The sequence below is a fragment of the Peromyscus leucopus genome, unplaced genomic scaffold (assembly GCF_004664715.2).
Source record: "Peromyscus leucopus breed LL Stock unplaced genomic scaffold, UCI_PerLeu_2.1 scaffold_469, whole genome shotgun sequence".
NCBI lineage: Eukaryota > Metazoa > Chordata > Mammalia > Rodentia > Cricetidae > Peromyscus > Peromyscus leucopus.
In genome coordinates, this window is record NW_023505364.1 from 86,060 (window position 1) to 97,335 (window position 11,276).

Below are 11,276 nucleotides of genomic sequence, written 5' to 3' on the forward strand. Positions count from 1 at the left end.
ATTGAAAAGATCTGAGCCCCTCCTCCCTTGTGAACAGGCAAGGTTCCACTATCAGAAGAATAAGCTTTGTAGACATGCCAGCCTCCACTCCTGGCTCTTGCTCCTGCCTAGTAAGTGACCCTGGCTAGCTGCTCATCAAGTCTGTGTCCGCATCTACAAAGAACAAAGAGCATCATTGCTATGGTTTTTATTACTATTATTCTGTAGCAGAGGAGTCTGTAATATCAAAACATCACACTTAAGCCCAGTTCCATGGAAAGGGGCTGATGTGTGACTCTGGAATGAAAGGAGCTCTCAGGAGGATGGGGCAAGAAGATGACAGAACAGAATGAAAGGGATGAAAGCAAGGACAGGTGAGTCCTCTGTCCAGACAGGTGAGTCCCCTATCCAGACAGTTGAGTCCTTTGTTCAGACAGGTGAGTCCCCTGTTCAGACAGGTGAGCCCTCTGTCCAGACAGGTGAGTCCTCTGTCTAGACAGGTGAGCCTCTGTCAGACAGGTGAGTCCCCTGTTCAAACAAGTGAGTCCCCTATTCAGACAGGTGACTCCTCTGTCCAGACAGGTGAGTCTCCTGCTCAGACAGGTGAGTCCCCTGTCCAGACAGATGCAGCCTCAATTCAGACAAATGTGTTCCTTATTCAGGGAATGAGCCTCAATTCCTCCTGGAGTCAGCTGATGCTGGCTGGAGCCCTCACTCACAGCGGCTGCAGGTGGGTAAGCATACAGCAAAGACTTTCCTGTCACATGCTACAGAACAGAATCTAGCAAATGTCCATGAGACTTTGGCTATTCTTATTTAATCTGTCTTCCTCCCTATCCTCAGGCTGAGCAAAAACTACCACACATCTCAGGCATCTGCTTTTGGCCCCAAGACCTGAAGCAGTTATGACCTGAACTGCGGCAGAAACATAATGACAGGAAGAAATTTTCCTCCTGTGATGTGGAAACGAAATGCCCCAAATCGCCCAACATCAGAACCCTCAGGAAACCCTAGCAGGGTGTTTTGACACATATAGTGCAGCTTCAGATGAGCCCTTCCCAGTGGAAATGCAAGCCGCACAAAGAAAAGCAAGGTTTAAGCAGTCAGAGTGACAGCGGGGATTGGTTTGGAAAGCTGAACGTGTAAAGATGGGCACATGCGATTAGGCTGAAAGGGCAGGTTTTCAAAGCAAATCGTTTTTCTTCTGCAGCAACAGCAAACTGAGGTGTTTTCCCAGAGTCACCAGGAAGATGGCTTTGTGTCAACTGCACTGTCATTTAGCTTCTAACCAACCGAAGAGCTGAGAACGTAAGGCCACCGAAGAAGAGACTGAGCCCTCTCTACTGCCTGGCATTGGCTCGCTCAGCAGCTTCATGTCACTAATGGACCTCTACCATGAACTCAAATACCCAAACCCTACTTAACATGCTCACTGGAATGCCCGAGTGTTTCAAGGTCAAGGAGACCCAGGGGACTCCTCCCATCTCCCCTGCCTGCTATGCGCCTGTCCTGAGGAATCTGTACGTATCAATTCAATGGACTTAGTCGCTCAGGTCATAAAGGCATCAGGGCCACCCTCGTTCACTTCCACAGCTCATGCTCAGTTTCAACAAACTGGACTTGCCCACCTTCAAAACAGATCCAGAACCTGGCCGTCTGCCCCTACCATCATCATTCAAACCCAAGATGTCATGGCTCAAGCCTGGATTTCTGCAGCATCCTTCCCTGGGTATTTCTGTTTCCTGTCTCAGCTCTGCAAGTGTGTTTCAGATCCAACTACAGGGATGCTTTGAGGGTAAATGTCAGATCATGTCACTTCTCTGCTCAAAATTCCCCAAAGGCTCCCTGTGTCACTCATGTTTCTAGTGGAGTCCCACAGGGCCCTACAGGCTCTTCTACCTACAGCCTCCTTGAGGTTAACTCTCCCACCCTCTCCCTTGTTTCCACTCTGATACACAAGTTCCTTGTCCCCACTCATTCCCACTATGCTCTAACCTCAGAGGTTTTGTTGTTGTTGTTGTTGTGCTTCTTAGTTAGTATGCAAAATTCTGGGTCTTATTATGGCATTTGCATATATGTGTCTGTTTCCTGTATCCCTAGCATCCTATAGGGTGCCTGGTACCCAATCCTCAGCACTGAATCTATGAACAGGTATATTTATTTAAATGTTTCTTTGCAAATTGATTGCCTTTTTAACATAAGTAAATTCATCTTAAGGGAAATCATAAATCTGGACTATAAGTGAACCAGTATTCAAAAATCATAAGAAGAACTCCCCCAAAAGAAAACACACACACACACACACACACACACACACACACACACACACACACACACAAATGAATAGGAAGAGAAAATGCTGTTATTAAACTGAGCTGGACAATGTTGGCAGTCATATCCTTGTGCCTGTAAAAAAAGAAATTGGCAAACATTTAAAGACATACTCCCAACCACACTGAGACTGCTCTTAACTAATCAAAGAAGCCAATAAAGAACTGAAAGATAAATAGCTTATAACTTTCGACTCCATGTTAACTGATCTTGGGCCAGAATATCACCATCTAAACATTCTCTCTACCACTCATAAATATTGAGCATCCCACGCTGCCGTAAGCAATAAAATAGATATTAATGACCTTCCGTTCTCCGAGTATCAGTTCCTCCTACCATTTCTCTGGTATCTGTATAGGGCAACTCAATTTTCTCAGTTGCTCAGGTCAAAGCCAACCTCGCCATCTGCCTTGTTCTCTTACGTTACGCATACCCAATCTGTCAGCGCGTTCTTCTTACCCAGCCTTCAAAACACATCCAGCATCCGACCCTGTGTGACTGTGTGCAATATCCCTCCTAAGTTAATTGGTAGGGAGGTGCTGAGAGAGGTTGGACATGGATTCTACCCTGAAGACATGCACAGTGTGGTCTGGAGATAAAGTGCATGTGTAATTGACAAGCACATAATGGAGGGGAGCACGTTGTAAATTCCACAAGGAGAGCATAGATAGCATGGTGTGCATTGGGACCTGATACGAGGCGAAAGCTTAACAAGCATGCTTCCAGGTGCATGAGCTCATTTCTGATGAGGGATATGTGCTTCCTTGCGTGCAGGTCTCAGGGGACTTGACACAGGACTTGCTTTATCCAAAAAGGTAGGCAGGTTTGTGAAATCAGAGTCAAGGCACACTGCACATGTCTGCTCACACACACCCCATGGGACTGTTCAGTTTTCTTCTCAAAAAGAACACGGGCAGGGGGAGGGTAACGTTCAGTGGTATAGGATTTTGCGTAGCGTGTGTGAGATCCTAGGTTTGATATCCAGCGCTGAAGAACAGGAGGAGGAAGAGGGGGGAAGAAGGAGGGGGTGTCACCATGTTATCCACTGTCTCTCCAGTTGATCACTGGAAATGCATAGAAAATCGTCACCCACACCAACCTGCCAACCCATAGACGAGATGTGGACGCTTGTGTGGAGGTGCCAGGAACAAGAGATGACTCTGGGAATCCATCAGGGCTACTTCCTCCTCAGGGGTGGTATGAGGATGAATTCCACCCTACGCGCGCGCGCGCACGCGCGCGCGCGCGCGCACACACACACACACACACGCACGCACGCACGCAAGCACGCACACACACACACCACTTCAATCTTACTCAATTGCAAACTCTTGAGTAGAATGTGAAAGCTGTTGGGAAAATGGCTGTGATCTCAGTCCATGCAGGGAACAGAACAAGAGAAGGGCAGCAGGGGAGATTTTTCCCTAGCATTTGTGAATGTTACCTCCCAGCGGTTTTGTGTGTGCTGAGGAAAACTCACTCATCTCCTCTGCATCCGCATGCCACCGGGTTCCTGCACCCCTCCATTCACCCCACACCCCTTCTTTCCAGGAAGTCTGCCCTTCCGGTCAGCACTGTGATGAGCAGTCTCACGTGTCCCTCCAGCAGCCGGCAAATGTCGATTCCCACTTCAGTACACCACAAAACAGAGCCTGAGACAGATTGAAGCCCAGGAAGTTTGAGGGTGAAGAGAGTGAGGCAAGGACGAGAAGAGTGAGGAAGAAAGCCTGAAGAAGTACCTAGTGACAGACAAGTGGGTTCCATGGGCAAGTGGGCTCAGTCCTGGGAAGCTAGCCCCAGAGAGGACAGGTATTTACCCAGCACCTCCAGCAGTGCGCGCACACACACACACACACACACACACACACACACACACACACACACACACACACACCTTGCACCTGCTCAAGTCAATCCTGCTCCAGTGGAGACAGCAAAGCAAAGAAACACTTGTGCGCATGCCCAGGGAACTGTCCACCCCTGCACACACACAGCTCAGAGTGCCGGAAGGAGCAGCTCAGTGCATGTCCAGGTGGCCCTGCTCCTGAACAGCAGGCCCAGCTGCCTGCAGCACTGTTAGCATGTTCTATGCTCTCCCCCCCTTCCTAAACACCAGAACACAGGAAATGGCACACCATCTACTCCATTTCGGCAACTTCAAAGATATCAGTTTCTCCCCACCCTCTTCTCTAGGATCAAAATTGGATTCTGGGTTCAAATCAAGCTTTTGCCTAGCCACCATCTCCTCTACTCTGCCCAAGTTTGCCCCCTGTGATCCTCGCATCTGCTCTGCAAACACACTTACTGACTAGCTGGTCAATGTGATTGCTGTCTACCTCCCACACCTAATAGGTAGGTTCCTTAGACAGGCTGTATTTGCCATGGTTCACCAGTCCCTCCAAATCCAGAACAGCACCTGGACTATAACAGATGCTCAGCAGATGTTTGTTAACTGAGCAAATAGCTCGTGGGGAGAAGGCCCCACAAAGCGCATGGGCTGGTCCCCCAAAGCAGAGGTTGATAGGATATTTCTCAATGAACAGTTACTGCGTCTATTCCTTTCTGACTGCTCCCACCAGAAAAAGGCATGTAGGAAGTGTCAGGCAGGTGGGCTGCATGGAGGGGGCAACAACCCTGTAACCGGCTTCCCCACTGGACACGTCTATGGTGACCACTGATGTCCCAAACATGCATTATACCATCTTCAGCTTCACGAGTTTGCATTTACATTAAGTGACAAGGAAGGAACACACCTGTCTTGGTCACTCCACCCACTCCCGGCCCCTCTCCAGAGATGTGGCCGCCCCTCCTCACTCACAAGTTTCTCAAGAACAGTAGCCATCCGTACTGGCCCAGGGGACCATTTCTCATGCTGGTGCAGCTGGGATTTCCTTGCAGAGAGAACATAAAGATTAACTAGGTGGGGAAATTTTTCCCTGGGCTCTGAATCTTGGGACGTTTGTCTGATGTGGTGCGTATTCTCCAGGAGACGGGCTGCATCACTAATGGAATGCTGCATTTAAAACATATTTACCAGTTATTAACAGCACAGTGGGTGATGCATGTTTCAAGCATTTCTTATTCAACACAGGGGAACTTCGACATATAAATATTTCAGGGTAATTAGTAAGTGTTTATTTAACATTTTGGTTGTGTTTTTCTCATGCCCAGAAGGGTGTCACCAGTAGGAGCTGGGCCCCTCCTGTGAGCAGAGAAGGACCCAGCCCTGGGGAAGGCAGGGGACCCAGCTTCTCAGCAGGGAAGCAGCCCACCTGCATAGTGTTCCATTCATGTCACAAGATTGTTGAGTATGTTTTAGGAGATTTTTAGTGCCATTAAATGAGGCAATTGGGGCTCAGGGTAGGTCTCAGCAGGTAAGAATGCCTGGCCTGCAAATGTGAGGACCTGAGTTTAAATTCTTGTCATCTGTGTGGAAATCTGGACATGGTGTGTGTGTACCTGTAATCCCAGCACTGAGGGAGTGGAGACAGGAGGATTGCTGGGGTTTGCTTGATGCAAGCCTAGTATATGCCTCCATATCAACATAAATGTACGCATGCACGTACACACACAGACACACACACGGACACACACACAATGATACATGCACAAAAAATAAACAGACAAAGCATGAGACTACACATGAAGTTTGAACTTGAAGGCTTCTCTTGATATTTTTTTCTGGAGCCGAGGACCGAACCCAGGGCCTTGCGCTTACTAGGTAAGCACTCTACCACTGAGCTAAATCCCCAACCCCTATTCTCTTGATAGTTTTGAAAGATGGGTGACGCCTGCTGCATCCCAGAGCATCACCCAGTCGGACGTGGGTGGTCAGGACTCTGCAGACCCTAAAAACCATCATAAGCAGCCTGGGCTTCTTAGATCTATCAGTTTGTAACATGACATACCCTACAAGCCCTGTATGAGGCAGCCTAAGGTATTTACCCAAATGCAGATGCTGTTTCCAAAGAATAGGGCTGGGGCCAACCTCAGAGGTGACTGAAGATAAGACTCCTGAGATGGAGGCAAGCTTGACCAGGCCACCCAAGTCACTCACTATCTTCCCAGACACATCCTGGGGCCTCCCTTCCCTTGACTGTCAAAATCAGGAGTGTAAAGAACATCGATCGGTGCACAGCCTAGACTCGAAGACGAGTATCTGGCTCCTGATCCAGTGTCCTCTATTTTATAGGGAAGCTTGGGGTTATGGGGAGTATGATGTCCTGCTTTCCATAGTCACTGTATTAGGCACATACACTTGCATAGCATGAACAAGAATACTGGGCAGAAGCTGCTTAAGGGAGAGCATATCTATTTGGACTCACAGTTTTAGAGAGCTCTGTGCATGGTTGTGTGGCCCTGTGTGCTTGAGTAGAACCTCATGGCAATGGAGAGAGTGTATGTGACTAAAGCTGTTTACCTCTTGGCAGATGGGACTCACAGAGCACAGCAGGAGGCCAAGAGTGAGACCAGAAGGAGCAAGGAAGGAACAGAATCCCTTGAGGACCCACCTACTTCCTCCAGCTGGCTCCCACCCCCTAACAGTTCCAGAAAGTGGATAAGGCCTTTTTTTTTTTTTTTTTTTTTTTTGGTGTGTGGGAAGGGGGGACTTTGTTTCCAAAACATAACACAGTCCCTCTGTGCGTGTGCATGTGTGCGTGTGCGTGTGTGTGTATCTGTGTGTGTCTCTCTGTGTGTAATGCCTTCATCAATCACACCTCCGTCCCATATCTCTTTGCTTCTCTGTGTCCCACCCCACCCCGCCTGCTCCATTCCTCCCTACATCACTCAAAGTCTCATCTCTGAGAGACTGTGGGAGGGAGCCAAGCAGGATGCGAAGCCTCAAGTCAACAGCAATATTTCACCTATCTGCAGAAAGGCTGTAAATTCCTCCTGATGTCTCTCCAGGAAGGGAGCTGCCACACTCTCTCTTTGTAGCTAGAGATGAGAATTACAGGCCCAGAGAGCACAGAAAATGGCAGGCAGTGCCCAAGCCTGGACTGAGGCTGGGAGGAAAGGGGTGGGGTACCCAGGGCTCTCCCAGGTGTTCATGTCAAAACCACATGTCTCTGCTTCTCAGCACGTGGTACTTAACTGACTCAGCTACCAATGCGCAGTGGCAGGGCCTGTGGGGACACTAAGGCATATACAGATCAGGTGACTGGCCCCAGAGGACAGCAGAGTTCATCAAACCTCCAACTGCTGCCCAGGTTGCCTCTGGCTCTGTGTTCTCAATCTTTCATTAGCATGTGTAGCCACAGGCCTAAAGCTTAGTCCCACCTGGCTCATGGACCCTTTGATGGATGCCTTTCCCTTCCAGATCCCTCTTCTGGCCCTATTTCCCGGTTGCCCTTCCCCTACCACAAAACATCAGACAATATCTCTGACCATCCCCTCAGCCTTCTTTTCCCTAGAGGGCAGAGCTGTCTCGCACAGGTTATCTTGGGTGGGTCACAGAGGCCCAAGTGTGCCAGTTGACTAAAGCACCCTTTTCTCCATCCTGGCTCTCTGTGCCATGCACAGTGCACACCTGGGAAAAGGGCTGACCACCCACCAAAGGGGCTTCCAGTCAGCCAGAAAGACAGACGAGCCACAGGCATGAGCAATCCACGCTCGCTGCCTATGGGCCAGAGTCGGCCACCAGACCCACTCCATTCAGCCTGTTTCCAGAGCTTGTTAATGAACTGCCAAACTTTTATTTTACTTTTTCTTACAACCAATAAACATTGTTGAACAGATATACATTGGATTTACCTCTTTCTAAGGAAGAATCTTTTTCACGTAACTACCAAGTTGCGTGGTGTGTGTGTGTGTGTGTGTGTGTGTGTGTGTGTGTGTGTGTGTGTGTGTAGGCAGAGGTCTACATGAAGGGCTTTCCTCATTCACTCTCCCCCTTATTTTTTTAGGAGAGAGCACAAACACAATCCCCAACTACCACACATTATGCAGTCCAGTTTCCCATACTGACGGGGTTTGACACATCCGGAGAGTACGTTGGATAAGCCACACCTTGGGAAACCCATATTCTTGATCATGGCCTCTCCCCAGCCAGGTCAGTAGCCACCTTATTTTTTTTTTAATACCTACGTATTTATCCCCACCCCAGTGTGGGAGTTTGGGGATGTGTAGGTCTGCCGCAGCATGCACGTGAAGGTCAGAGGGCAACTTGCAGGAGTTAGTTCTCATCTTCCACAATGTGGGTCTTGGGGATTGAACCCAGGACATGAGCTTGGCAGAAAATGCCTTCAGCCACCGAGCCATTTCACTCGCACCTTTGTAGAACGTGTTTTAAGTCCACCTCCCACTCCTCCCTTCCAGTTCTTCCTCTGCCTCGCCATTGCTATGCCCTCCCTATTTCCTGTGTTCTTTCTCTTGTTTTTTTTTAAACCCACAGAGTCCACTTAGTGCTCCCTGTACGCACATGAGTGTGGGGCCATCTACTAGAGCATGGGCAGCCTTTGGGAGCTCAAATCCCTGAAGAAAATGGACTCTCCCTCTTCTGGTAGCCATTCCTCAGCTAGGGGTGGAGTCTCAGGACCTCCTCTCCACCTCCACGCTGGGACCTGTCTGCCTTGATCTTAGGAGTCTCATCCATGCAGTCACGGCCTGCTGCAGCCTGCTGCGTTGGGTGTCAGGAAGCATTGGTTGCTTGTAGTCGTCCACTGCTGTGGGCTCTTACAGTCTTTCCTCCTCCTCCTCCTCCTTCGCAATGATCCCTGAACCTTGGGAGAAGCGGTATAACATAAGGAAGATTTTTTTTCACCACCACCACCCCCCAAAAAACTATAAAATACCAGATAATCTGCAAAATCATAATTTATTTTGAGCCTATCTGAGATTGAGGTTGCCTGGCATCCAAGCTTCTTAAACTAGGAAGAGAGACTGCTTTGAGGAGACCCAGCACAGGAATTTGAGAAATGGGAAATCCATCCAAGAAGTTGAGGCAGGAAATAAAGATAGGAAGTTGGAACAGGAAATTCAAGGAGGAAATCCAGCTGAAGAAGACTTGCCGTCACCATCCCGATTGTTCTAGTTAGGGTTTCTACTGCTGTGGTAGAACACCATGACCAAAAGCAGCTTGAGGAAAAGAGGGTTTCTTTGGCTGACACTTCCACATGCCTGTTCAACATTGAAGGAATTCAAAGCAGGAACTCAAACAGGGCAGGAACCTGGAGGCAGGAGCTGATATAGAGGTCATGGAGGAGTGCTGCTTACTGGCTTGCTCCTCATGGCTTGCTCAGCCTGTTCTTGTAGAACAGGACCCAGCCTATGGCTAGCCCCATCCACAATGGCCTGGGCCCTCCCCCATCAATCACTAATTAAGAAAATGCCTTACAGGCTTGCCTACAGCCTGATCTTATGGAGGCATTTTCTCAATTGAGGTCCCCCCTTTTCAGATAACTAACTTCTCTCATGTTGACTTAAAACTAGCCAGCACACCATGGGAAAGACTCATCTCCACTTGAACAGTAGTCCAACTAAGTGTGGGCTATGACCTGAGGCCTCCCTAGGAGTCCCAGACACAGGCAACACTCCTCACCCATTAACCTCTGACTCACAGAAAGAAGAAAGCTTCAGAGACCCCATGGACCTGGGGTGACTTGAGGACCCTGTGGGAAAGGCTTCAGCCCACACTCCAGCTCTGCTTGGGTTCTCTCAGAAACCTTAAAGTAGGGGCAGAAGGCCTTGCTAATACCTGAGCGCCACTAAGGACAACTGTCACCAAGGAAGGTGGAACAGGAAACTCCCTCTGCCATGAGGAGCAGACAGGAAGTGATGCACAGCCAGAGCCCAGGGCAGAACTGGAGAAGGGGGAGACACCTCTCCGTGCAGAATTCCTCTGCAGATGTGAAGTCACCATCACCACGACCCCCATCACTCCTCTCCTTTGTTGTAAAAGGGGGTGCAGCAGCGCACACTTCATGCAGGCCACACTGTGAGGAGAGCTAATATCAAATACCAGCTAAATGCTAGAGCTGTGAGAGGTCTGCATGTCTCGGCAGAAGTGGTTGCTGCTTGTCATTGACTAACGCATCTTGCGGGAGGCAGGCCACATGCTTACTTCAAGTCCCGCCTCTCAGAAACCCAGTCTTCCCTCTGCTCACTGACAATCTAGGAGCTCAGTGGAGTTCGACCTCAGAAAGCTACATGAGGACAGAGGTTTTTTTTTTTTTCTGGTTGGCAATGAGGTAACGCACATTAAAACAACGGGATGTTCCAGTGTTAGGTCTCAATAACGAATCTGGCCACATGTTCTCGCAGCATCCCTCAATCCGGACTTATTACAGGATATGGCCGGCAAACTCCACTCCTACCTGAACTCTCCAGCCCAGGGGCTGGGCTGTCATTCCCCCAGAGGCTCTTCCCTATATTATCCAGGTCATTTGGCTACATGGTGCATTTTTATTTTTATGCTTCTTCCCTTCGGCCTCCTGGTCTCCTGGCTCTCTCCTCTCCCCTTTCTCACATGGCCAGCTCAGGGTCATGCCCACTCTGAACTCTCGAAGATGTCTCTGCCTCTGGCTATGCTCTCTCTCCTATCTACAATAAACATTTCCCCTCCACATAACCTAGGAGCAGTCATGTCCCCCTTTTTATTTCTTACTTCATTCACAGCTTCTGCCACATTCTTTGTCTCTGGAGGCCCAAGTGTGCAGTGAATCGTGAGACAGTACAGGGAAGGACACTGAGATGCCCGCTAAGTCACAACAACCTTCAGGTCATCTAGATGAGCATCTCAACCTCACGTTCGCTGGAACCTGCGTCTCATCTTCATCACCATCCAGAGTGAAGGGCTGGCCTTGGTCCCCTTTCAGGCACGCCTTACGAAACAGTTTGCGTGTCACAAGGCGCTCAAGAGAAAACTTCCTTTAAAACACGAAGTTCCGAGACAGTGCTTTTGAACTCTCTAGAGTTCTGGGGTTTGCAGGAGGCCACTGTCACTTTCCCACCCACTACAGTGAACA

The 11,276-nt window shown here is 49.2% G+C and overlaps 1 non-coding gene across 1 annotated transcript; it reads right to left on the bottom strand.

The window, feature by feature from the left end:
- Positions 1 to 8,213: 8,213 nt before the first annotated feature.
- Positions 8,214 to 8,370, bottom strand: LOC114700324. The gene has a single exon (XR_003735656.1). It is a non-coding gene; the product is annotated as a U1 spliceosomal RNA (small nuclear RNA).
- Positions 8,371 to 11,276: the final 2,906 nt, after the last annotated feature.